This window comes from Bacillus rossius, chromosome 3 (genome assembly GCF_032445375.1).
Source record: "Bacillus rossius redtenbacheri isolate Brsri chromosome 3, Brsri_v3, whole genome shotgun sequence".
Lineage (NCBI taxonomy): Eukaryota > Metazoa > Arthropoda > Insecta > Phasmatodea > Bacillidae > Bacillus > Bacillus rossius.
This window is the reverse complement of record NC_086332.1, coordinates 25,478,168-25,504,803: the sequence shown is the minus strand read 5'-3', so window position 1 is coordinate 25,504,803 and position 26,636 is coordinate 25,478,168. Positions and strand designations below refer to the sequence as shown.

General features: G+C 41.7%; 1 protein-coding gene across 3 annotated transcripts in view; it reads left to right on the top strand.

Moving 5' to 3' along the window:
• The window catches only part of LOC134530394 (F-box/LRR-repeat protein 7-like), a 129,747-nt gene that overhangs the window by 30,220 nt on the left and 72,891 nt on the right, over positions 1 to 26,636 (top strand). Inside the window, exon 1 of one of the 3 annotated variants that reach the window (XM_063365174.1) lies at positions 26,368 to 26,442. The exons of the other annotated variants lie outside the window; for them this stretch is intronic. The gene's annotated coding sequence lies outside the window, so the exon portion shown is untranslated. Of the gene's footprint in view, positions 1 to 26,367; positions 26,443 to 26,636 lie in introns of those variants that run through there. 3 annotated transcript variants of the gene reach the window in all.

Here is a 26,636-nt window from a genome sequence, read left to right as displayed (position 1 = left end):
ACGGCGGCCGCACTCGGAGCGGTTGTTCGGCCCGCCCCGCCACACGCTGCCCCGGGGACAATCCTCGGCCGGTACGGCACTCCTTCCTCTCCGCGTCCGAGCGAGCGCGCAGCTGTCGCCTACTCCATAGACTAATGGCAACAAGAGACCGCGCTTGCGAGTGGCAGTGCCACGTCTGTGGTCCCAACACTGAATCTGAAAAAAAAGAAGAAGAAGAAAAAGGAAAACACTTGTAATTGAAAAGATAACTTCAAAACCTGTAAAACACAGGGAAATTAAAAATTCTAGTTACCAAACTGGATAAGTAATTTTTAATACCAGTGTCTTAAAACTGTGATATCTTAAAAATAGGCTTTTTTAAATAAAAAATTCATATGTCATAAAGTTATATGTTTAGGTGATTAGTTAACGAAGAGAAACAACTGTGTATACATTTAATGATATAAATTACGATTAAATCATTCACACTGTCAAAACTAATAATGTATTGTTTCAAAGTTTGATAAAATATAACTTAGTAGTTTTTCATTAATGTAGTCTGTAATGATAGACGTACAACGTTTGTAGCGTAGCATTGATAGAAAGGGTAACATTGAAAAATTGTGTTGGAAAAGTTTTGATGATGAATTTTACATTTTATTTATGTTTGGTTAACATGTGGTTCAATTGGTATTTGTGTTTTAATATATTAATGCTCATTTGCAAAATTTATTTATGCTACAGGGGAAAATATTTTGTTGGACAGGGAAAGCAGGAATAACTCAGGGTGATGATCTAGATTGAATGTGTGTGCATCCTGTAATTGCCTGAAATTTTAAAAAAAAGTGTGTCATGGCATATGCAGTTACAAATATGCTGTTTATAAAGTCTCATTGCGTTTTGTTTGCCCATATTTCATTTCAATAAGTAAACAAATATAATCATACCTACTGCGTTAAATTGCAGCTTTACTATAAATAAGTTTAACAAAAGTAGTTGTCTATCGAAGTTGATGGGGATGAGTAATTTAACCCATTACAGCACTGTTAGAAATTGTATAAATTCACGTACTTTTCAACGAAGAATGTTCCTTTAAGTAAACAAGAGTTCTTTGTAATTTCAGATAAAATGATCTTTATAGAAACTATCCCTATTTCTACTTCCAAGTTCTGTTTTTTTTATGGTACAAAAAGAGCAGAAGCACACGTGGAAGAAATAAGAATGCATTTGCATTAGTCTTAAAAAGTATTTGAATGTTTTATTGCATACAACTTGAGTATAAGACAGTAAGTATATCACAAAATATTCGCAACAGTCTAAATGGCTAAACACTGCTCCAGCTAACTAGGCAGGTAGCGAAATCAAAAATTCATTGGAAGCCTAAATATCTATTCAGTAAGCTAATGCTACTAATCATTATCGCGGTCATCTCACCAAGCAAAGAAACGACTTAAGATTTGTAGCACGTAGAAGAGCAGTTTACAGAAAATTCTTTACGCACACTGGTAGAAATTACAGCAAATTTACGAACTTTTCAACGAAGAATTTAATTCAAATACGCAAAGAGTTCTTCGTAATTTCAAATAACTGAATCTTTGAATCTTCTTAGATGCTATACTGTATTTCGACTTCCAAGTTGTAGTAAATACATGGGCGGACAAAAGAAGGGTTATTCTTACTGTAGATTGCCACAGTTTTTGAATGTTTTGTTAAAATATTAAGAATATTCTTTTGGATTCATATTCAAAGAAAGTGATCTCTATGTCAGTAAATTAATGAAGAACATCTCGTGGAAACCCACTGACACTGCAGTGTCCGCTACGTTTCTCACAGGTGAAAAAACGGGGTTTGATCGAGAACCTAACGCGGATGTTCTTGTTGGGAGGCGGGCGATCTGACTACTCCGTTACCGCGGGTCTAGGCCTGGTGCATTAAGTGGCCGTGTGGCCACTCTTTCGGAGTGAAGCCACTCCTTAAAACGATTAACATAAAATAGTTTATGAACAATTGCATGCCTTATAATGTTCGCAGGCTTTCACGGCTATTGTCTGAAGTAGCTTGGCTTCTGGGTTGTAGCCGGTGAATTATTCGCCAAGGACACGGCTACAACTCAGAAGCCAAGGTACTTCATTTGTATGCCTATGTTAACTATTGATATTTATATTCTGTTTCATTTTAATAGCAGTTATATTTCACTAAAAACTAACACAATGCATGAAAACTTGACACAAAAGTAGCTACACCCTCTTTGAAGCACGTGTTTTTTTTAACTCCTTAATATATTTAAACCTTACTAAGTATTTACAAAGTAGTTTACCCTCACTTTTAGACTGGAACAGACGTAACTTTTACTTCGAAGACAACATAACTACTATGTTAGAAAAAAATTCAAGATATACATTTATTTATTCTAATCCATTTACTGATTACACAGTATTGACTTATTATTTGAAACACAACAGTATAGGACTTGAAGAGACGATTGGTGGGAAGTCTGTATCAAAGTTTATTACAATCGTTCATTCAAGTTTTACATGTGTCCGGCTAGAGTTGCTGGAATGTGTTTAATTGAATGAAGTTCTACAACCCCCGCAAATTTTGTCAGTTCAGCAAAATTATTTCATTTAAATATTTGAGGGTAGCACATTTTTTTTTGTCACATATGTTTTTGGGATACTACTCCCAATTATTTCAATGATATTTTTTTTTTTTTTGCTACAGCGCCTAAATTCGCAATAGTTGTAGAACTTCGTTCAATTATTTAAACAAAACTAAGCAGACCAGTGTTCTGTCTCACATACTCTCCCTATTATTTACAACAACAAAAAAGTTGTCCAGCTCCAACTTAAAAGACGTATACCAGCCTTGGTAAGCACTTTAGGCCATGGATCGTATATGCTTTCAACTTATTTGGTCGTGTTGAACCTGCAGCCCAAGTTTGTCGGTCGAAGTCAGCCTCACTCTGTGTGTGTGCGCATGTGCGTGTGTTTGTGCTCACATCTATGATCGCTACAGGTACATAAGCTTTAACGACATTTTATCTTTACGTGCTTTATTTTACTTTCCATAAGAACTAAACTAAAAAAAAAAAAAAAAACAAGATTTTAACAAGGTTGTCGTGGGAGAACGTTAAAAGTATTTTACCAGGAGGCAGTGCTTTTTACCAGCGCGTTTTTATCAGATTCGACCCTCCGCTTCACCGAGCCGCTGTTTGTGGGGGCAGCCGCAGTCCACTCGGGCCCGGAATGGATGTTTTGGGAGTGGAGGGGTACAATAAACGGAGGGAGAAGGGTAGATAAGGATAGCGAGGGGTTTGCTGCCCGCGCCAGCGACAAAGCGCAATCTGTACCGGAGGGGGGGGGGGGGGGGAGGGTTGAATTGGTAGCCGAAGAGGCTGTAAGTGCTGCCGGTAATAAAGATGCCCACGGTATTTAGAATGTGCCTCCCCAATTAACGATTGATATCTGTGTGTGGCGCGGCAGCCGCGTCCATTGTTCGGAGAGCGCCGACCGCGTCACGGGAAGAATATGGACGCCCGTAACCTGAGGTCCGACGAGGGTACAGTCCGGGCGCGCCGCGGGAATGCTTTACGTCTTCCTCCCGGCGCGCGAGGCTCGTCTGCGGCGGGAGTGCTGATTAGGGCCGTAAACACAGGCTGTGGGGAAACTCTCAACTAAACTCTCAGTTTCACGGTCGAAAACGGCACGCGCAGTGCTCGGGAAGTAGGCGCTCAGAAATGGTGAGTGGATTTTGGAGGGTGTGGTACATCGTAAATGCTTGGGTGAATTACGTAGGTGCTTTCAAGTATCTCACTGCCCAAAAATGGATGGTTGGGGCTCTGCGACCGACAAGTATTGCAGCCCCGGGGACGATGATGATGTACACGTATTCTTAAGTTCTGTGCGTGGTAATAACATTGACCTACAATTTTCCAACAAATCTGTCAAAATTAGCTGATGCAAACAATGACGCATGTTTTTTTTTACACTGACTACCAGTTAAACAGGTTTCTGTTAGAATTATTACGCGTAAAAAAATAAATTTTGAGATAGTGCCAGCAAATCTGAACATCAGTCATTCCTGTCAACTGCAAAAAAAAAAGTCAGCGTGTACATCGATTTTTCCAACACTTATTCCAACTGACAAATTGGTTTTAATCTTCAACGTTTTATTTTCAAAAAAATAAATAAAATACTTAGCGAGAAATTTTAAGTGCCCAATTTAGATGGACTGCACTGTCGACACGAACTATGGAACACTTCTTGCATCGAAACTCGAACATTCATAGTGAGATCAAGATTTTATACACTTTCAACAACTTGGCAACTACATCACCGCGACACGTGTTTTTGAGAGATCCGATGGCGGATAAGTAGAGCCATGTATTTTCGCGAAAATAAATCTGAACGCTCATTAGACTGCAACAAGGTATGTCTGCGCCAGTGGTTCCTTCCGTGTGATTGGTGACCGTCTGCGAGAGAAGCAAGTGCCTTATTTGACCAGGCCATTCAAGACGCTGTTACTTCCACTCCGACTGGCTGAGATTCGTGTACCAACAGTAAACATCTACGTAAGAAATGTTTTCGCAAAAATACGTGCCTCTAAACTTAGATATTACAGTAAACCGACGGAATTTTTAACGAAGTATTTATATCAAATAAACGAATCTTCGTAGAAACTACGTCGTATTTCGATTTCCAAGTTGTGCGTTTCGTTCTAAACATTAGTAAGAGCACACGTGGACGAAAAAAGAGTGTCTTGGTGTATACTTAAACAGTGTTTTTAATTTTTGATTAATATATGAAGAATATTGTTTTTGATCCATGCTCATCGTGTCTGTAAATTTACGAAGATCCCTGGATAATCTGTAACCAGCATTCTTCGTAAATTGAATGTGAAAATTTCTAACAGTGTACACTTCGTGGATTTACGACTATCTTCATAAATGTACGGACACTGATTGCACTTACTTTGAGTATGAATCCAAAATAATTTTCTTCATGTATTAACAAAACATTAAAAAAAAAAAAAAAAAAAAACTGTGGTGGTCTACAGTAAGAATACTCTTTTGTCCACGCGTGTGCCTACCTTTGTTTAGAAAGAAAAAAAAAATGGTTGTCTGTAAAGTCGGTTTACGGACGATAGAACGTCATAACAAAACATTGATGAAATGATTGCATACTTTATGAATAAAATTGAATAATTTTTATTTTAATAATAATAGAATAAATACTTGAAATTATACTAGTAATCAGATTTTTAAAATGCAAGAATAATTAACCTTTATTGCCGAAATTATTGTTGTAATAAGCAATGAAAACCACATTAACTTTTCACTTCACTTTATAAACAGTCGAGTGGAAGAGAGATAGATGCGGCGCAAGCGTACAATGAGCGTAACGGGACACAGCGTAACGGAACAATGTGCGTAACGGGACACTTTTTCGTGCGTGCAGCGGGCGTTCATCGATTTATTAGACGTTGTCGCGTCAAAAATACAACTTGGAAGTCGAAACACGGCGTAGCTTCTTCGAAGATTCAGTTACTTGAATATTTGAAACGACGGAAGAACTGTTCGCGTGTATTAAGGTGAGGCGCGTGAACGGGCTGTAGTGGACGCGAGCGCGGCGCGGACTGTACGCGAGATGGGTTGGTGCGATACCGCCGCGCGCGCTGCCGTCGCGGGGTGGAGCGCGCAGGGGCTGCCGCGGCCCGCGGGCGAGGCGAGGCGCGTAATGGCCGCCTGCGCCGCCTTCCCCCTCGCTATCCCCTCGCCATCCCCTCGCTATCCCCCCGCCTCCAGCACGCGGGACGATGGCTATTTTTTGTTTTTGTTTCGATTCTTCGAAATATAGAACATTTCACATTAGCATTTTTGATGCGTAACATCTTAGCTTTCGGTGAGAGTAATTTTCGTGAATGGAACGGAAATGCGTAAACACAGTGCTGCCATCTGTGGCGGATGGCTCGAACCGAAGTTCACAAAGCAAAAGGGAGATTCTAGAGTATTAACTGTTTAATGAATTTTTATAAGAGGGGCAGTATTAAAAAAGAATAATTTCTTGTCAACAATCATTTCCAATGCGACCACAGAAACATACGACACACAAAAAAAAAAAGGCGGGGAAAGTTTTATTTATCAGTCTTCTCGGCAGTGAGGTGATTACTCACAACTACACAGAACAAGGTATTCTGGGGGAAGGATTCGCCCATTGTATACAGCAGTGGTTCTCGAACTTTTTGAAGTCGGCGTGAATTTAATATCTTACAAATAACTGTTGACGCAACATTACCAAAATTTCTGAGAAATGCGTTATAGTAATTAACGCCTCACATATATGCGGATGGTCAACTACAGCGCCGTTCTAAACAAAATCATTGTTCCAGCAAAAAATGTAGTCTTTCAAATAACACGTAATATTGATGTGCTAACAATAAGAGCGGCATATCTGACAATGAAATTGTGTTAATAGAGTAACTATATAGTTTTTTTTCTTCTCTGGATACATGTTTTTTCCCCCTGGAATACCACAGGGCGCACACTTTGAGAACCACTGATGGCCAATCTTGAGGAATCATCCCTGCATTTGCCTGGATTTAGTCGGGAACCACAGGGAAACTTGAAATCACGATGGCGGGTGTTTGAACCTACGTTCTCCGGAATGCGAGTGTAGTTTTCAACGACTGCCACACTTTGTTCTGTTTCCAGTCTGATTAAGGCTGATAAAGTCTAAGGGCTCAGGAGACAGCCAACTGTCCAAGGTCATCTAAGGTGATGACTTCGGTCAAGCTGAGGCTCCAACACCTTCCTGATCAAAAGGGGGGAGTAATCCCGTGACATTTCTGTCGTAATTTTACTTGCTATGGAATTAATAAAATTATCTGTAAGCCACACCCATTCGACTCTTATAGGGCGCACATGTGGGAGGACTGATGGAGGATGCCGACCAAATGGTTGGAACTAAGCTGTTTCCACGTGCGGCAAGCTCTGGACGCCGGCGCACGGCCTGTCCAGAGACACGAGCGTCCCGGCAGCTTCCTCCTCCGACTGCATCACGGCCCCTCCCCTCCCCTCCCCCCCCACCAATATCCACTCCTGGTCAAGCTCGCGGCGCGGCGACGCGCTCAAGGCCGCCCGCAATCGCGCGTGCGCAGCGCCGTCCGTTGCCATGGCGACCCGCGGCCATGCGCGTCCCCCAGCATCGCGCATCGCGCCGGGCGGGAGCCGCTGCCGGCAGTGGCGTACACGTATCCCCCCCCCCCCCCCCCCCTTATTCTGTTCCTTCCCTTACTTCCCTCATCGGGTCGGCAGACTTTCGAGTGAGATCAGCCAAATATTAAGTAAACGGATTTTTTTTTAAAAAAAAATAGATAACCGCAATAGGTATTTTATCCGTATCTGCATGGAATTAGAGACGATAATAAAAAAAAGAGATAAAATCTGAATATTTTATTTAACATAAAGTCTTAAAAATAAAGGCTACGTAGGGAAAAAAAAAGTACATGTAAAAATATGGTAGTCATTAGTAGAGCTCTACTGATAAAACAGGAAACCCTAAATTATTATAATAAATTAAGTATTAATATAATATAGACACCAGAGCGAGTGCGGGGCGGGCGGTGCGATGGTAGGGCGCGAGAAGGTTGAGGACATGCGTTGTGATTGGGCCGTTTGGTTTTGTTCGGCATTGTTTTTGTGCTGTGGCAGCGCTGTGAGCTGCAGAGCCGTGAAATCCTATGAAAAGAGCCGCCGCGGTCTGCCGACAGTAGGAAAGAAATTAAAAACAAACAGCCGGCAAAGAGATGTTACAGCGCTGCAAATGAATGCTTCGTGGCGTGTCAGCGCACATAGTGCATTTTTAAATTAATGAATTTAAGTACGGGTTGTAAATTACTTGATCACAAGTTCTATCTAGCATTCTCTGAAATTCAATCCTGCGCGTACGCCATTGGCTGTCGGTCCGGACCTCATCACCTCTGCACCGAGGTGAACTATTGCGAGGGTCCTCGCTGGTCGTGAACAGCGCAGGTTCGATCACCGACCGCAGCCTGCGTATATAATGTGGGCCAAAAGTCACGAAAGGGGTTATAACCGTGAAAAAAAAAAAAAACTTTTTTTTATTTATCATTGGTTTCCATTGGTGTTTCACATACTCGAAGGCCAAGGATACGAGAGTGTAAACTTGTGTGTGGAATGTAATCACAGGTCGGTGTCCGCCTTTATGGACCTCACAGATGCGGGTCCTGTGTAGCACACGATTCGTGACAGGAGTCAACACTTCTGGTCCGAGTGCCCGTATTTCTGCACGAATGTCGTCCTTGTGCTTGTCTCTCGTCGTGGTAAGTCGCTCACCGAACCCTCTGTTGTCTGAAGCGTTGAACCAAGCGACGGATCACGGATTCCGATGGTCCGGTCCTGTAGTTGAAATGGTTGCGATATGCTCACTGCGAGAGAACAAATTACTGGCCTTTGGTTTTCAAAGCTCCACAATTTTGGTTCGTTGAACGGTGCTGAATTTTTCCATGGTCAATCTTCCGTCCTTTCTCTGTCAGAATCTGAAAAGAAATAAAGGGGAAAACAAAAATTAATCACCTAGTAAATTATCTCGAATTGTATTCCACACATAAATGTAAGCAATCTCCCATCCTTGGTCTTTGAGTCCGTGAAAATCAATGGAAACTAATGATAAACAAAAAAGTAATTCACAGTTATAACCCCTTCGTGACTTCTCATCCACTCTGTATGAATCGAGCACAAAGTATTTAGTCGCTGTTGTTATTTATTATACCACATGCAGTCAATCCCTAGTATACGGTGTAACGGTAATGGCAGTGTTCCGTCGACTGTAGCTCTCCGCGGGCCTGTGGCCTACAGCTGCCGTGATGACGGTACAGTACTGTCACTGTCGTCGTGTCCTGCGACTGAGCAACTGGTCGGAGCTGGCCGAGGTCGTTACCGCGTCTCGCTCACGTGGTGAGGGTCAACCCCATGCAACCCGGCGTGACCCGATATTATCGAGCACTGAGTCGGTAGCGGTTCGGGGCCCGCTATAATCAGGAGGTCCCTTATTGAGCTTCGGTGCATAACCGTGCGACGTAAAACCATACAGAGAAACTATCTGTAGCAATAATTAGATCCAGGAATCTTGGTCCGAGTAATAGGAAATTATATAAAAATTTATATAATTTGAAAAAAATAATTGCGTTTACTTATGCGCGCGCGTTAGGAGAACTTTCATTTTCCATGCAAATATTTAATAAAAATAATATAAAAAGACTGGAGTGATATTATAAATACGGTTGGTAAAGAATAAATTAAATCAAAATATTAAAAGAAATAAATACTCAATATTTAAAATTAATATAAACATGTGTATGAAATTAATTATTTTATTTAGTACATATAATAATTTAGATAAATTTTAATAACGAAAATAATAAATATGCTAAATGTTTATTCTTATTTATTAATTCTAATTATTTATAATTAATAATGCAAATAAATTCTACATATGGGAACATAACCTCACTTAAATAAATACACTTGAAAAAATTATAAAAAATTTCTATCTCTCATATTCACAATATATCATGTTTTTAATTACAAGAACAAGTATTAAATATCAGTCACTAAAATCTAAGGTTTAAAAGCACATGCATAATTTTTATTTTTGTATGCAGCCTTTTTTTATATGAAGCCTTTTTTCCATTCTGTGAAAATTTCGTTGGATGGTGCGCGCGCCTCCCAAAAATTCATTATCATAATTTTTTTTAAAACGCGTCTAAAGAAGTATAACTTAAAAAATTGTTGTCTGTAAAGTCGGTTTACGGACGATAGTTTAACGTGACGTCATAACAAAACATTGATGAAATTATTGATCCAGAAGAAAATGATATATCATATTCGGCCTGAGACTGAGCCGTAATAGGTTTTTGCAACCAAACCATTTAGGCATTAAAAATATTAAATAGTTTCAGATGTTATATATACATATATATTTATAAAAATTTTGTTCACGGTAGGGGAATAATATTATTTCGTTTTTATAACTCGATTTTATAACAAATACGCATCCCAAATACACCAAACTTATTTATAATGTGTTACAATATTTTTTTAAAACATTGTGCAAAAGATCCCGGTTGTAATTTGAATTATTATGTGTAACTGTAAAACACCATTGTTCTTACAAAAACGTATTTGAAAATTCAACATTACTTTTAAATAACTGTACCGATTGTGCTGAAAATCGGTGGACAATCGTTAAATTACATAATATTAATAATTCAAACGACGAAAATATTATTGAAAAGTCAAATCGATGGTCGTTCCAATCGAGTGGAAGAGAGATGCCACGCATGCGTACAATGAGCAAATAGGACACATCCGTAGTGGGACACTTTTTCGTGCGTGCAGCCGGCGTTCATCGATTTATTAGACGTTGTCACGTCAAAAATTAAAACCTTATATTTTGTAAACTAACGAATTTACTGTATTTAAAGAATTTATTCTTGTGAATAAAAATTAAGAATGAAAGATTGTAAATATATACAACTTTCCATATGTCATCCAGCGCATGTGCATGTTGTGTAATGTGAACGCAAACTACAATAACAAAAAGTACATCATTCTAAGTTCGTGCTCGTCCATTTATTAGGATAGACTATATATATATATAATGAAAATTTTAAATAGTCACAAAGAATAGCAATATCATCTTACCTGTATTTTTACAACTCAAATGATGAAAGTCCTGAGTCATAATTCTTAACCTTGTGAGTTTGTGACTACATACTGTATGTGCTTTTCATTTCCTCCTAACACAAGACGCGTTGTACAAGCACTCTAAAAACGAATGAACTTTTCTGATTCTAGTGCTGTGTTTTCAGATGAAATTGAGAAAATTCAGTAGAAAATTTTAGTTGGTTGGATACAAATTCGTTTGATTTTCAAATTGCATAGCATAGGCGACAATATTGCATCTGTACACTAAACAATGCATAGAATAGAAAAAAATATTATAAAAATGTTAACAGCTAACTATTGTAGTAAGTTAGATTTTTAAATCATAAACATTTAAAATTTAAAATAATTCAAATACCGTCCAAAAATCAAACTTAGGTGTTAAAATATTTTAAAAATGGGTTTAATTTTCTGTTATCAGTGATATTAATGTACAAAATAATGTGATACATTTTTTTTTTACTTGTTCATGTTTCAGTGATTTCAAGGAAGTTTGAAAGAATTTGTTTTAGCTAAACTGAAACTACAATTTGCTTCGCTTGTGAAATTACTGGCAAAATATTAAAACAGAAGTAAGTTTGAAATAATAGGCTTAAAAAATTTTCAGTAGGTACTCGAGTAGGTCTATTTTAGATTCACTGAAGTTTCAGTAGATCTGGCAACACCCGTGTGCCGACTCTGTTCTTAGATATTCGAGCCACGTTGAAGACGGATGTAGAGCCATTTCCGGTTCTCAGCGTGATTACCAGCGAACAGTCAGTCATCATGTTGCCAACGCCTTTTCCTCTCTCTCGCCAAACACCGCTGTAAGAGATGAAGAACAGAGGACGTCACTTCCACAGAAATCACCAAACCGTAACTCATGCCGGGATTCTGAGACGGAAAAATAAAGGTTTAGGTGTTGAATATTCTAAACCTGCACCATAACAGTATTCCTAGTGCACGATAGGACACGGCCAGTCCCTTATTTTTAGGGCAACGGATTTTTGTCGTCCTATCTGTTGCCGACGTGTTGCCCGAATTCCGCGCATGCGCAGAGCTCACCTTTTCGTTGATTTCGTCCAGACGGCGGACCCGCGTCTGGCGCCATTAACTCGTATATAGTCATTTTATTGTGGTCATCGGGGGACGTACCAAGCGTGTTGGTGTGCCAAATGAAACTTTATGGCAGCGAAACTATCCTGGAAAACATTAATAAAAAATAATCGGAATATAAAAGTTCTTGAGAAAATTAGAATTTTTGTACGATGATGCTTCTATCTATAGCATTTTTGCAGTAAATATTACATTTATGGTTGTGAAAAGTCCGCTAGAATGCGTTTAAATCAGTTTCTAGCCTCGCGCAGGGCACCGCTTATTAAAACGATTCCCGATTTGTTCTCTCACTGTGATTCGGTTTGGATATTTTCTGGAATACGGCCCGTGAGTTAGGTTATTGTTATATCCCAACAAGGCAGTATTTATTCGCTACCTTACCCGAACGTCTGCTGGATCATGGAGTTAGTAGTGCACAGGAGATGACATACTGCATAATCGTTGAAGCCGAGGAGTTAGCCCATCTTGCAAAGTATAAGGAACGGTGGTTTTGAGAAATAAGATCAAAGGGTTGGTTTGTAACCAAACTTATATGTACTGCCTGAACGACTGGACGCAGAAAGAGTTAATTCACGTACAATTTTTGAGTAAAACAATTAACCATTTAGTATTATAGGCTATAATTAAATATTCTTCATACATAGCAATATGCTAGTTGTTTTAGGTTGTCTAATACCTATACGTAGTTCTGTCAAATCGTCGAAATCACTGGAATTTTAATTATTATCGTTGTAGCGTAAACCCCCCCCCCTCCCCCAATTTTAGTATTTATTAATTTTTATCCCAAAGTTATTTGCTTATAACGATCTCGTGGCTTTCCTTTAGATCAATAATGGTACAATTTCAAGGCTTCACGTGTTTTACTTATTCTGGATAGGAACTGGTTTTTTTTTATGTAAGCAGAATCGGAATTCATGTCACAGTAATAAAAAAAATATTCTCTAAGGCGATAACTTATGTATTAATGAATTATCTGCAGAGAACTTTACTAATGTTTTTTTTATTGTTTACATAAATACTTCAGTCTCGCGAAGATGTAAAATCCGCGGAATGGTAAATATGCTACTTTTATTTAAAAAAAAAATGCTATTTTAACTGATCACCAATTAAAAAATTACAACAATTTACAACTATAAAGATAGCAACTTGACTGTGTAAAACCCAGTGAAAAACCTTGGCCTAAGCTACACTATCGCAGGCTTGTATTCCAGAGAGCCGATACTGCATCAGTGACATACGTATAGCCCTGAAATTACTTATGTTCAAAATTTTTCACTTTATCACTTAGGGTACGCCAGCAATTATTTGAAGGACACTGAATGGAGATAGTATACTAGCAATGTTGAACATTGTTTGATAGTCTACAAAAACTACCAGAATTTTCGCAAAAAAACATTTATTAATTACTGTACTGAAAAAAAAGTGTATGATTTATAACCATGTAAACTATCCATGAACAATATTATTGTGTTCTTGATATAAAAAATTGACGCATAAAAATAAAATAAAAATCTTAGAACCAGATAAAGGATTGTCATTCATAACTTTTCACGGCTACAAGACTAAAAACATTATTTAATTTTGCAAGTAGAATTTTTTTTCCTATATGAAAATTTTTTTCATACATGTTCTGAATGATTAAAATTATTCTATTTCTATATAAATAGTGTTAATTATTCGGGCAGTATTCTGGCAGTTGCAGTAGTACTCTTTAATAAGTCGTTAGTGTTTGTATTCTAAGCTACAGACCCACAAAGAAATAACTTTCCCGAAAAAATTTTGTATAAAACAGGCTATGTTCGATTTTGTATTTCATTTTATGACCTTGGGGCTTGTGGCGTTCAGCGAACGTTGGTTTTGGTTTTAGTGTATGGAAACGTATAATATAGCTTCATACATTACAATTCTACATCAGTAAATAAGACTGTATCCTAAGGGCGAGTTAACTGGGAATTAATGTGTCGAGTCAGTAAAATTCACTGGAAATCAGCATAAATCTTAAGTAAAATTAATGGGATTTAGTGAACGTGGAGACCAGTGCTTGGAGCGGGACAATCTTCACAATTTTGCCGTCAAATGTTGCTGATCCAGGCAATCTTCAATGATTTGGAGCAATTTGCACCGATGGGGAGGGAAGCAATTTTCGCTGCATCAGTTGTGGAGTGTCCCGGGCCACATATATCACGGAAGCGCCGAGGGTACTGGCTGCCACTCACATAATAGCCCTGCTTTACATGGCGCGGGCCCACGTGGCTGGGGCGAGGCCAAAGGCGACAGCGCCCTCTGATTACAGTGCGCGCCGAACCACTTCCCATAAATCGAGTGTTGGCGGGGCCCGGGCGGTCTCCGGGGACTCCGGGGCTGCGAGGTAACAACCTCCCCGCGCCCCGCACGGCAACTACTGCCGTCTGGCACGACCCGACAGGTCCACAGGAGGTGCGTACAGCCTCTCGACACTCGGGGCAATCCTCTGCCTGAGGCATCCTCAGTTGCCTGAACGAGCACTGGAAGGGTCCAACGGGCTGAATCTGCGGGCAACAGCAGACGCGATTGAAACCTTTTTCTGTGGGGATCGAATGCAGAGCCCTAGTGGCCTTTGGGCCCCAAAAGGCCAAAGGCTAACGGGGAAAGGAGAGGACTGAAACACCGTTGGTGGGTTCGGGCGCACCCGGGCCCCAACCGGCTGTGAACCCCTCTGGCCGAGGTACAAGAGCTCGGGGCATGCCGAGGAACTCCTGCGTTCTGACAACGGCGCTGACGGTTAGTTCTAGCTGAAGCGAACAGTTATATAAACCTGTGATCGGTATTTTTGCGGGCTGATGCTTGACGTAAGTGAATCCCCGCTGAGGTTTTCTCGGACAGGGTAGGTTCCGCACTCAGCGGTGGTACTCCTATCGCTTGGAGCAAGCACTGGAGGACTCCCTGGCCCTGATAAGAGCTGACTCGTTGAGCGGCGATACAGCTCCTGTCACTAGCCTGGACAGCCAGGAGAGGGTGGTTAGGCCTCCACCGGACCACGGGTTTTCTGGGCGACTTGAGTGGTCCCAGAATGGAGGGGGTAGATTGCGGTAAGCTACAGCAGCACTGATCAGGTCTCAGGGCTAAGGACACGGTCAACTATCTGGTTATCTGAGGGAGCTTGAGGGTTCTTGGTGATGACGATGCTGGTGTGGGTAGCCTCTGCCTCTCATCGTAGCCGAGTCTGTAACGGCTTTCCCGATTGCGTAAACGGCGTGTCCGTTTCCACGCCCGTGGGGGGCCCCAGAGCGACAAGGGCGTGGTTACCAAACAAGGGAGGAAACCTCACTGTTTACCCTGAACAACTCTTGGGAACACAGTGTCCACCTTAAAGCGAGCCTCAAGCACGTACCTCCAAGGTTGTTGCTGGAGACGACATTGAATGGTTTTATTTATTTTTTCTTGGCGTAATTTCATATTTAAAATGGAACTTTTCAATGTTGTGGTTATATTTTAAATTGATTTTTAGTTAATGAAGATGGTGCAATATTCATTATACAATATGTAAAAAAAACTTAATACTTATTTCATCAAAATAGTGTCACATTACCGTGGTACAAATGACACACACACACATGCAGATATATATATGAACAAAAATGAATTGGCAAAAGTTTGTGTATTGTAACATAGCATAAACGGAAACATAAAAATGCGTACACACACACACACACACATATATATATATATAAAACTGGAAAAAAAGCCAGTCAACAACCACCACACTAAGTCGATCACTGCTGATCTAGGATTTGTCCGAGAGAACACCGTCTCTGGCGCTGCTCTGCTCTGCTCTGCTCGCTGTCGTTTATATAATTTCTTAATGGTTTCACAGATATCAAGCAGGGCGATCAGAAGGGGGTTATTTTGAAAAGAACCAACCGTAAATTTAAATATTAAGCTTGAATGAAATCGTTTGTTACATTAATTTATTAAAGGTGTCAGTCAGATTGTAGGGAATATCATTTTGACCCTCTGATTTTAATGTTGCTTAAGATGGACGCTGTGTAAACTTATAGGTGCAAAAAAAACGTTTCCAGGTTTCAAACTCAGGACTCTAGCGTCACAATATGGCGTTCATGCCTAAACCGAAATAATGTGTACGTTATTTGTATGGATCCCCATCTTTTAAATACGCTTTGAAAATTTTTCATCTTGCAGTCGAGCGGTTATAATTGTATTAGGCTACACGCAGTCTGCTGTGGTGTGCTGTGGTTAGGAACGGGCATGGAAGCTGTGAAATCCATGTGTTAACATGTTAGGTAGTAGTGGAAGAAACGTCTCAAACGGTAATTGTCCGTACAGGTAGGAGATCAGTACGAACGTCAGTTCCACCCACACGCCAAATTGGAGAACCGGTATTTCCGGTCTGGCTCGCGCATGAACGTAATGTGCCGGCACTGCCAGTTGGGAGTGGACGTCTAATTAGGTGTGCGTCTCGGTATGAACAAGTAAGCAAGTAATTTCTGTTTTAATTGCATGGTGACTGTGTGCAACGCAATCATAATTGGCTGTCTATGTACTACTGTGCAATATAGTGTATTTGTGGTTGTAACTGTTAATTTCGTTAAATTATTTATTGCACACTTCAGTGATGGGACTCAGTTTCCGAACAACTTGCGTTAAGTTGGGCTCGAGTAGAATATAGCGGATGGCTACGATATATGTAAAAACATGTCGCAGGACTGGGCGTCGACACTGTACTACCTTCCCCTAGGTGATTAGGCAGGAGGAAACATCTTTGGTAGGATGATATTATTACCTGCAGTTCAGACACTTTTATATAGTAACTAGCAGAAAGCATGCGTCTTAATCCAGGGGTTTTCAATCAACTTCTTCCGTTGTTTCTCAATACAATACAGACTGAAATCAGCATGTGTGTAAATACTTTCTACAAATAAACCTTAGCTTTGTTGAGCCGGTTCAACATTATTATAATTATATTATAACGTTATTAAAAAAGAAAAAAAATCAATTGGCGAGATTTGACCCACGCCCCTTGAGGTAAACGAGTGCGCGCTCTGCCGCTGTGCTAGTAAGTCTCTTGAGAATTCAGAAGGAGAATATGTATTATAATTTTTGCATTGCAATTTTTCTTAGGTATTTTAAAACTCGTGATTACTTTTTACTATGACTACTTTAGTTTACCAACTATATTTCAGGGTAGTTTCACTATAACAAAGTTTCAGTGCGTTTGGCATGTCCCCTAATGTCTACGAAAGTGACTGTGTGCGGGTTCATGTTGTTACACGTGGGTCCGCCATCTTTGTTACACATTTCCGACTTCCGTTCCATTTTCATGAAATTACTTCTACAAAATGCCGTATACCGAGAGCTAAGATGTTTACACATCAAACATAGTATTTATTGACATGCGTGTAACCACCAGTGTACTGCGACATACGCGTTAGTGTTGAAAAATTCCTCACTTTGGTGCCTCGCTTCAGTTTGATTTCCAAACGGCAAAACCTTGTTGAAACGAAACTTATTTACGGCTTGCAGGATACGTTAAGGCGATGACTCATCAGAACGTGAAGAAAAGTGCATCGCTCATGAGTAGGGCGTTCGATGTTGGAGAGGGAGATGAAGAATAACGAGTAAGTAGAGAGTAAGACAACTGTAAGACTCTATGCACGATATCCATCGTGTAATTTGTTGAAGGCGAATTTATTAATCATATTTTAGCTATCAATTCACTTTTCGTAAATAACAGCAACGTTCAATAGCATATTTGCTTTACAATAACACTTGCATGTTTGCGTACTCGCATACCTGTGCACTCACATACTTGCACACTTGAACACGTGTTTCAAATGTTTGTGTACCCTACGAATTTCTTATCCCTCTGATCTGTGAAGTTTCACTTCCAACGCGCGTGGTGGCCACGCACCCATTTAAAATTGAAATTTAACAACCTTTTTGGCCCCAAATATTCAAATGTTCACAGTTTGTGACAGCATTTTGATAAATCATTCAAATACGCTTGTGGCGTTTGTGTCATTCGTTCATTAGAATGCTACACTGTTAAATTTTTCTCCTTACATTTACTGAGAACGCTGGTTACAAATTATCCAGGAATATTCGTTAATGTATGGGTATCTTCGTTAAATTACGTTTACTTACTTCGAGCATAAATCCAGAAGAATAATTTAGTTATCTGAAATTACGAGCAAATCTTTGTTTATTGGAGGTAGATTCTTCGTCGAAAATTCCGCCAATCTACTGTAATTTCTAACAGTGTATGGCTGAAAGCAGTGGGCACACACCCGAGTCCCTGGTTCGAGTAGCGCGTGTCCTCTGTCTAACGACCAGGCTGTCGTCGAGACGTACCGTCGTAATGAAACATTCTAGAAACGCGCAGGGGTTTGCGAGTTCATTGCCGGGCATCTCGCAAGCGCCTTCTCGCGCGTGCGCAGCTGTGCCGGGGGTTGCGAGCCGCCTCATTAGCCCGTTGGCCGGGACGAGTACCCGCCATCTTGCTGGCTTCACAGAAGGCCACGCGCTCGACCTGTGCGAAGTCGGTTCACAGTTGAATTATTACTGTTACTTCCAGCCAGTGTGTATCCGAGATCTATTGGCAGTGTTAGTAAGTAACTATAGTAACTACCAAATGATTATCCCGTAACACCTGACCAGAAATTTCTGAGCACAGTTTTTCAACATATAAATAAATAAGTGTTGTATAAAATTTTTAGGTAGCCATTCTATCCACGACACATTTTTTTATTTACAATTTTTCCTAGTGACATAAGTTATTTACCGTAAAATCGTTTGAAGCCAATGCTGCGTGTTTCTGCTCCTATCTCTCCCACTCACCTTACCTGCATTGAGAAGAGAAGCAAACCCCGCCCTTCCCCACCGCGCGCGTCGTGTGTATTAACAATTGTGCCGGCGCATCAACATTCAAATGAGAGAGCAGAGGTCGTTTGTCCGGGCGGATCCCGGCTGGGAGGAAGGGGGGATGGTTGTGCCGCGCGTTACGACGGCATCAGATACGAGCTCGGAGCTGGAGCTGGAAGTGGCACGCCCACGCCGTGTCTGCCGGAATTTATTATTAATTTTTTTTTTATCCGTGTAAACTGTTCTCCTCGGAGGATGTAACGACCCATATTTCTGCCTGCCGCCGCGGCGGCCGGTGAGTTATGTTCGGAGGCGCCCCGCCATCTTGTGCAACACAATGGACTGTTGTTTGACCACTGCTGTCTGGCCCACTCTCGCGGCCCGGGCGAGCCCTGCGCGCCGCTGGACATGTCACGTGACCGCGCCGCCCTCGGCCACCCTCCCGCGCGGTACACTGCCGGACACACAACTGGAGCCCGCTGCTCCACGCTCGCTGCCAGACGCGCGGGAAAACTGCACTGTTCAGGGACATTTGACCAATTGTTGGCTATCAAGCTGGGCTTGGTAATTCATAATACTGATTTGCTCCTGTAATGTCTAAAAACTAGTCTATTTTAATCACTTAATGAATCAATTGTGTGTGTGTCGACAGTCATTCACTTGGTCAGAATCAATAGTATATTGTATCAAATGTTGATAAAATATAGTGGTTTTAGGGAGCGTTCAAGTATTACGTAACGAATTTGGGGGGAGGGAGGGTTTTGTTGGGCAGGTAAAACAGGGAGAACTCAGGGAAATTGTCCGGAGTAAGGGCGTGGGAACCCTGCGATGCATCTTGGTCGCTCAGCACGCAACATCGCGTTGGGGCGTCTGAATATTTCAGTGACACTTTGTCTTCCCAAGTTTGATAGGTTAGTTTGATAAGCGCAATTGCATAGTACCGGCTATTGACAAGTCTGCTCTACAACATCAATCTGTCTGCAGCGGTTATTGGCCGATGAAAACAATACTATTCTGTTCTGAGCTGAAATAATACTGCAGGTATGAAATTAAAAAAAAAACATATTGAAAACAATCATAAATACCAACGTGTACAATGTGGGTGTTGGTAACTCGCGAAATATCCATCATTTCTACGAGCAGCGCGTATTTTTTTTAAAGTATATATCGGGATATAGGAAGGTCGTAAGTAGTAGGAAGCGATATGTAGGGACATGTAAACTTCTGATGTCTCATTAGACTTGCGTAGGCAATGGTTTCCTTGTGACTGGGGGCCATCGCCCTGTTCGGCCGGGCAGTTCACTGGACGGCCATGCCAGCAGACAGCTCGGCACTAGCGACGGTACGCATGGCGGAACAGTCCACCGCGGCGTCACCTCCGAGGCATGCACGGCGGCATGTCGGATGGTAATGACGGGTAATGGAGCCGGACCGCGGCCATCTGTTAATGCGGTCCTCGCGAGGCGCGCGATGGTATCTGGCGAGCAGGGCCCCGCGGCGCGGGTCGGTCGCGCTCCAGTTGGGGGCCCCGGGGACTCGCCGGCCGATGCGGCCGCGGATAGGCGCTCGCACCGTGTAAGCCCGGCCCCGCCGATTACCCGCCCGTAAATAACCGCGCTCGGGCCCTTATCGAGAAGCTCCTCCCCTTCTCCCCCCGCCAGGCCACATCTCCTCCAGCCCCTCGCTGCAATTTCGCGCCCCGGACCTCTGTTTATTCGGCTTATCGTGTCTGCGGGAACAAGTCTGACCGCCACCACCACCACCACCCGTCGCGCCCGGCGATCGTGTAACGGTCTGTCGAGAGAGACTGGGCGTTCAACGTTTTAAGTACATAATGCGAGCTTTATCGTGGCAGCCACAGGAGTAGCCCGGAGGTGACCGATGAACCTCGAGCATGCTCAGTGCGCCGAGGAAACTCGCCGACCAACGGCGACGTCCGCATTCCTCCCTCCCCCTTTTCCCACAGGGAGGAACTCAGAGTTTGTCTCCGCCGAGAATCAAACCCGCGTCGACGTCGAGGGGCGAGTTATCCGCCCATCGCACCGCCATGGCCCCTTGCGTCTTCTGGAAGCGCTGCCGAGAGAGGCACCATTGTCTGGGCTCGCTAGGGTGTGACGTTGGGCGAAGAAAAGCATTGCTTACATGACGCGTGTGTTTGGAAGAGCCCCAAAGGCAGTATGATCACAAGAAAACTGTCTGGGGCAGTTTTACCTTTTCGACTGTCAGCAGACGATATCGCTGAAGAGCGTTCGCTTAAATCCCGAGGCTTCTGTCTCTGGGTTGGAGGCTGTACGTCTAGCTGAACATACTGCAGACGACGGGGTTAGATGGGGGTAATATAAGACGATAACAACCTACTAGTATATATGTGTGAACAAATACACAGGAAGAGTTACAATGTTTTTTAACATACGAAATTGCTGATTACACTGTCATACATAAAACGGGTGAAAAAAAATGAAAACGCAAAACGAGCCAAATCAGCCAATGTCAAAAGTTAAATGCATAGACAGCACAGAGAATTACGTGGAGGGTATTAGAGAGAAAAAAAATATCACGGAACAGACGACCACAGTGGGTTGACAGCGACGAGACGGTTGCAACAAGAACCGCCCTTTGAGAAAAACACACGCATTGGACGATGCAGTGACAAACAGATGAACCCAACGACGTACACTGAACAACATGTATTGTGGACACCACAACGACGACAGCACAGACGAACACAGTAGTAGGCTTCCTAAGAAAACAGTTGCGATGTTTGGAGAACTTTCGGGAGCTGACATCTGTTCCCCTTCATTAGGTACAACCAGACTGTTAAATAGTGTCGATTATTTAAATGATTTAACGGTGTGAACAGAGCAGACGCCATGGCTAGATCGCAGATTGGCCGACGGTGTTCTCGAATGCTGCCCTCTGCCCAGTGACAACAGCACTGCCAGCAGCGGAGGAAGATCGTCGCCGGAGTCGCTCCGCAATGCTCAAGGCGCGCGGGCGAGGTTGCGTATCTTCATTATCCTCCCGACCGAATGGCGACGTAAAAACACACGATGTAAAGCGCGACCACACAAGCCACGAACGACCGGGCGTAAGAGTGTTGCATCTACCGCCCACTTGTAGAGGCAGGCGTGTTTTTTTTTTTTGCGTCTGCGTAGGTGAACACACGGACGTCTGTAGTACGCGAGGTTCGGTCTCATACGCCTTGATGATTTTTTTTGCTCGTATATTCGTCATTACTTATTTAAGTGCTATTTATAAACTTTTTACCTGATACCTTCCTTGCATTTTTGTTATTCCACAATTTTTTTCCAGTAGATATTCACTTAGATATTTATGGGGCAATTGATCACTGCGCAGACTTACGCGCCTTTTTACAACCATTACACTAAGTGAATATATGTTGAAAATATTAATGGCAGAACAATAAATGTGAGATATCTAATTAAACGTTTAGAAATCGCCCTTAAATTAAAGTAATGAAAAAAAATATATATCAAAGTGTGTGAGGATGACCCTTAATATCACAGAGTTCTTGTATTGGGATGATATCTGCTGCCAGTGAACACTGTGTGCTATCTGTTGCACGCGAGCTGTATAGTGTGAGCTCCATAGTTCGATGGAAACACGTTGCTTAGAACGAACCGGCAGAACCAAACAGTAGGCGGAGCCGTACGGAACCAAGCAGTGCCGACTCGTCACTGCCTGGTTACAACCAATGTCCACTTCCTCACTGATCCTAGCAGCCTTATACTATCATATCGCTCAAACAGAATATTTACAGCGAGTGGGTTCCAGTATTGTCTAGCACGCTGAGAACAATGATGAATCGATCGCCAATGGAACAATAACAAGTACACTACTGTTTGCTGTTCTGGAGCGCTTACCAGTGTTATTAATTACTATCCAATTGATATCGGAACCCACTGTTATTCGTCTAGATAGTAGTGATATTTATGTCATTGAGGTATTAGGAGATTATAAGATTTTGAGATGTGGCATTGCAGTGGATTGTATGTTTTATTCAGTTTCAGTGTCAATGATATAGGGCCGTTTTCACCAACGCCTCCTAAACACACCCTCAGCAAAGGACTGCTTAAGTTTAGGCGTTCCTTAAAGTCAATTCTCACGAAATTTGTTTTCACCATCGTCACATTCACTTATGTAGGGGTTGCTTAGTTAGGGACTGGCTTGCCATAGAGCGAGGGTTCGTACAGATATAAGTACTAATAGTTTTCGGGTTGATACTTCGAACTTTTTGTCACGTGACATACATAAGCCAATCAAATATTTTAACTAAACAGTAAACAAATATCTGAATGTTTATTAATTTCGCGGTAATTGGATGTTACGATGTTAGTGTATTTTCACGGAAAGTAGTAGCTATATGGTCGTCGCAAAGTAGTGTGAAAATGTTTGAAACAAAGAGAATGAAAACGCAAAACTTTTCTTCTGATGAGAAAATGAAGGTGTTGAGCCTAGTTGAGAGGCATAAAAATATAATAGAAAATAAGAGGACGGATGCTGTTTCGAGCAAAGAAAAGGACGCAGCATGGGAGAATTTATCGCTATTGTAATTTTGTCTAAGTTTAAACTAAGTTTTAATAGCAGATGAAAATAAAAAAAGAACAGTTTTTTTTCCTTTAGAACATACAAAATTCCTTGTAATAAATGTTCTTTTAAGACTTTTCAAAAGAAAAACCTTTAATTACTTCCTTATTAAATGAGTTCTTAAATAAAAGTGGAGTATGCGAACATTCTCGAATGTATTTATAATAAAGGATTTCACATTAAGTTCACCTTAAAAATGTTCCACAACTTCAGCAATAACATTTATATCAAAAATAAAATGTACACCTTCGGTTAGTTCTTCGTATTCCTCCACGGCATCCATTTTATTTTTCTTGTTTTGTGACAGTAAGTGCCGCTTAAATAGTTAGGGGCCCGATTTCCACCACTTAAACTAAGGAATGCTTAAGATTACTTAAGAGTTCCTTAACTGTTGGTGAAACGATTCAATGTGCTAGGCAGCCCTTACACATGCCTTAAGCAGCTCTTAAAAGTTAGGGGACATTGGTGAAACCGGCCAATAGACTTCCTCTCTACTCCTAACAGCCATATAATTTCATAGGTTCTGATATTTATTGTTAATGAACACTGAGAACACTGACAAATCGTCATCGATTTTCTGCAAAACGGAATAATAAAAAAATAAACTATGTACTGTGTTTGAATTTATCAGTTTGATTTGGAACACTTGGCAGTGTTATTAATGAATATGGGATGCCCACTCTTGTTATTCGTCTAAACATTGCTGTTTGTGTCATTTTTTTTAACAAACTTTTATTAGCTTCACTTGTAATTAAATCTTTAAAGTTAATTTTGACCTACTTCTAACTGTCGTGTCGATTTGCAACTTTGCAAGTATTTGTAATCCAGATGAAAGTACAATTATTTAATGACCATGGGCAAAAAAAAAACATTACTTTACAGCTAGGTACTGAAAAAAACACTACTTTACAGCTATTGAAAAAAAACACTACTTTACAGCTACTGAAAAAACACTACTTTCGATATATGGGCAATAACAATGATTTTTGTGTGTCCATGAGGCCGGGGCATGGCGGAGGAATTTACCAGGGGTCGACTACCCCCCCCCCCCCCCCTTTCCGAGGGGGATGAGTTCTTTTTCTAAAAGCGCAAGTATGCTGCATCATTTTTACCTTTCCCTGCCGTCTCCTCTATCGGTTCCCCCACCACGTACCTAACTATTCCCCTCCTCACCCGGTTCCTTCACCACATACCACCCTTGTTCCCGACTTGCGATCGGAATTTTCGTAACACTCGAAAAATTTTACCCCCTCAGCAAAGAAGTTTCACTTAAAAATTATGTACAATATTTCAGTTCTTATAAGTATAATTATAAATTGCTTTCTATGTTTCAGTGGCTGAGCTACTATTTCAAGTCTTTCGCGTAACGGAAACACGGAATTTCCGGAAGTCGAGCCGTTGTGAATAATACGATTCCGACTTGTTCGAAGACTTCGATTTTCTAACCTAACTAAAACTAAGTGTATTTTGGAGGGGTCCGGGTTAGGGAGGGACCTAGGTGCGTCTCAGGCCGAAGCCTATACGCCTAGTCATGCTGAGATTAGCCATGCAGGGAGAGGGTCGCATGCATCATCCTTCGGTTCAAACCGTCTGATGGCAAACGGATTCGAACGAGTCACGGTAAACTCCAAGTAAAGTCCCCGAGACCCGCAGCACGCGGCGGGACGTGTCGCCTGCTACCGCCGCGCCGCGCGGCGGCCACCTCGCGAACTGCGGCCGGGCCGTGGGAAACGGACGGCCGCCAAGTCCGCGCCGGAGCGGCGCTCTGCAGGCCCCCGGCAACCAGCAGCACGCGGCACGTTGGGAATCCTACAACTCACGTAGTTTCGGTTCCCTACCACGTTCATGCAACTTCGGATTTCTCTCAAAAATTGAAATTAAAAAAAAACCGAAGGGTTAGGTTAGGTTAGGTCAGTCACAACATGCTTGTTTTTCATTGGAAACTTCTGATTTAGCGGCTGAAGTGGCGTTAATACCAAAACGCAAAACTTCGGAAATCTTCGGAAATTCTTGCAGGGAACCGAAATTACGTGAGTTGTAGGCTTCCCCGGCAGGTTTCCAGTTTCACATCTTCAGTTGTCACGACAGTGCTGGTAACTCCATCTTAGCCCAGTTACCACCATTGTATTTAACGGAATAATGAGTCTCGGTCTCACAAGCTGAGTTGGGTATTCTGTTTTCTAGTCATTACTATTATTTACTCAAAGGTGTTTCCTGTAAATTATTTTGATAACTATCTTGTATTTGTTGTTGGCTCACAAATTTTCTAATCAGGTATTCACTTGAACTAAATTTTCGAACTGTTAAAAGTCACACCAATGATCATAATTATGAACAACTGCATGACATTTAATATTAAGTGAATATCTATAGAGAAAATTTGAGACGAAACATAATATGCGAGGTAGTTATCGAAAGAAATATGTTGGAAAATCACCTAATTAATAGTAATGACAAGAAAATGAAATAACCAACATGGCGTGTATGGCAGAGCCTGCTTAGTCAGGGGTGTATTTGTGTTAGTGAGGCGGGATTGTGAGTGCGACGCTCGCTGGTGCTTCTAGCGTATTCTTAAAAGCTTGTGTTCGGATGAGCAGGTTTAAATCACGTGGTTGTTCCTGAAGCTCTGAGCACACACAGTATGCGTGTGTTTCAAAGTGCACTTGTTCATAGGGATTGGGAGTACGTACTATTAACAGAGTACTTTTATGTTGCTTTATTCGCTCACCGTGTTAGGATGTTAACTTACCTGCTATAATACCAATTGCTTATTAAAGATTTTTAAAACACATTGCTTTCTAATAAATATATAAAAAAGGATTTTCAGTATACACGAGTAGGAGATGAAATATTTATGGTAAGCCATACGACAAAATATATGGCTATAAAAATAAAATAAATTAATTTGCACTGGTTTGTTTGCCTAAAAATAGCTTATGTATTAGGTACTTTTCACAACTAATTAGCTATGTTAAAAATCTATCATGAAAGCTACTATCTAGCGGATGGGCCCGGAACTACTTGAACAAGCTAGGTCTCAGTCTCGGTGTCGCCTCGGCGGGCTGGCGCGAGTGGGGCGTGGCCCCGTGTTCTCGACACTGTGTGGCCGCACTGGCACACATCGGCGCGCTCGCCATCAGGAAACCACTGAAGACGAAGTAAGTACCTCGCCAGCAGGAGTGATCGTGTGTTGCACGGCGCGTTTTAACTGAGTTTTCCTCGCGCTCGTTTTATTGGCCACGGCGCAGTGTCGCGTCCGGTATTCGCGCCCATTCGGCGTCTGATTTACGACCTTGGCCGGGCAGGGCTCGTCGCGGGGGAGGGGGTGGGGGGTGGGAGCTGGTCTCCCTCG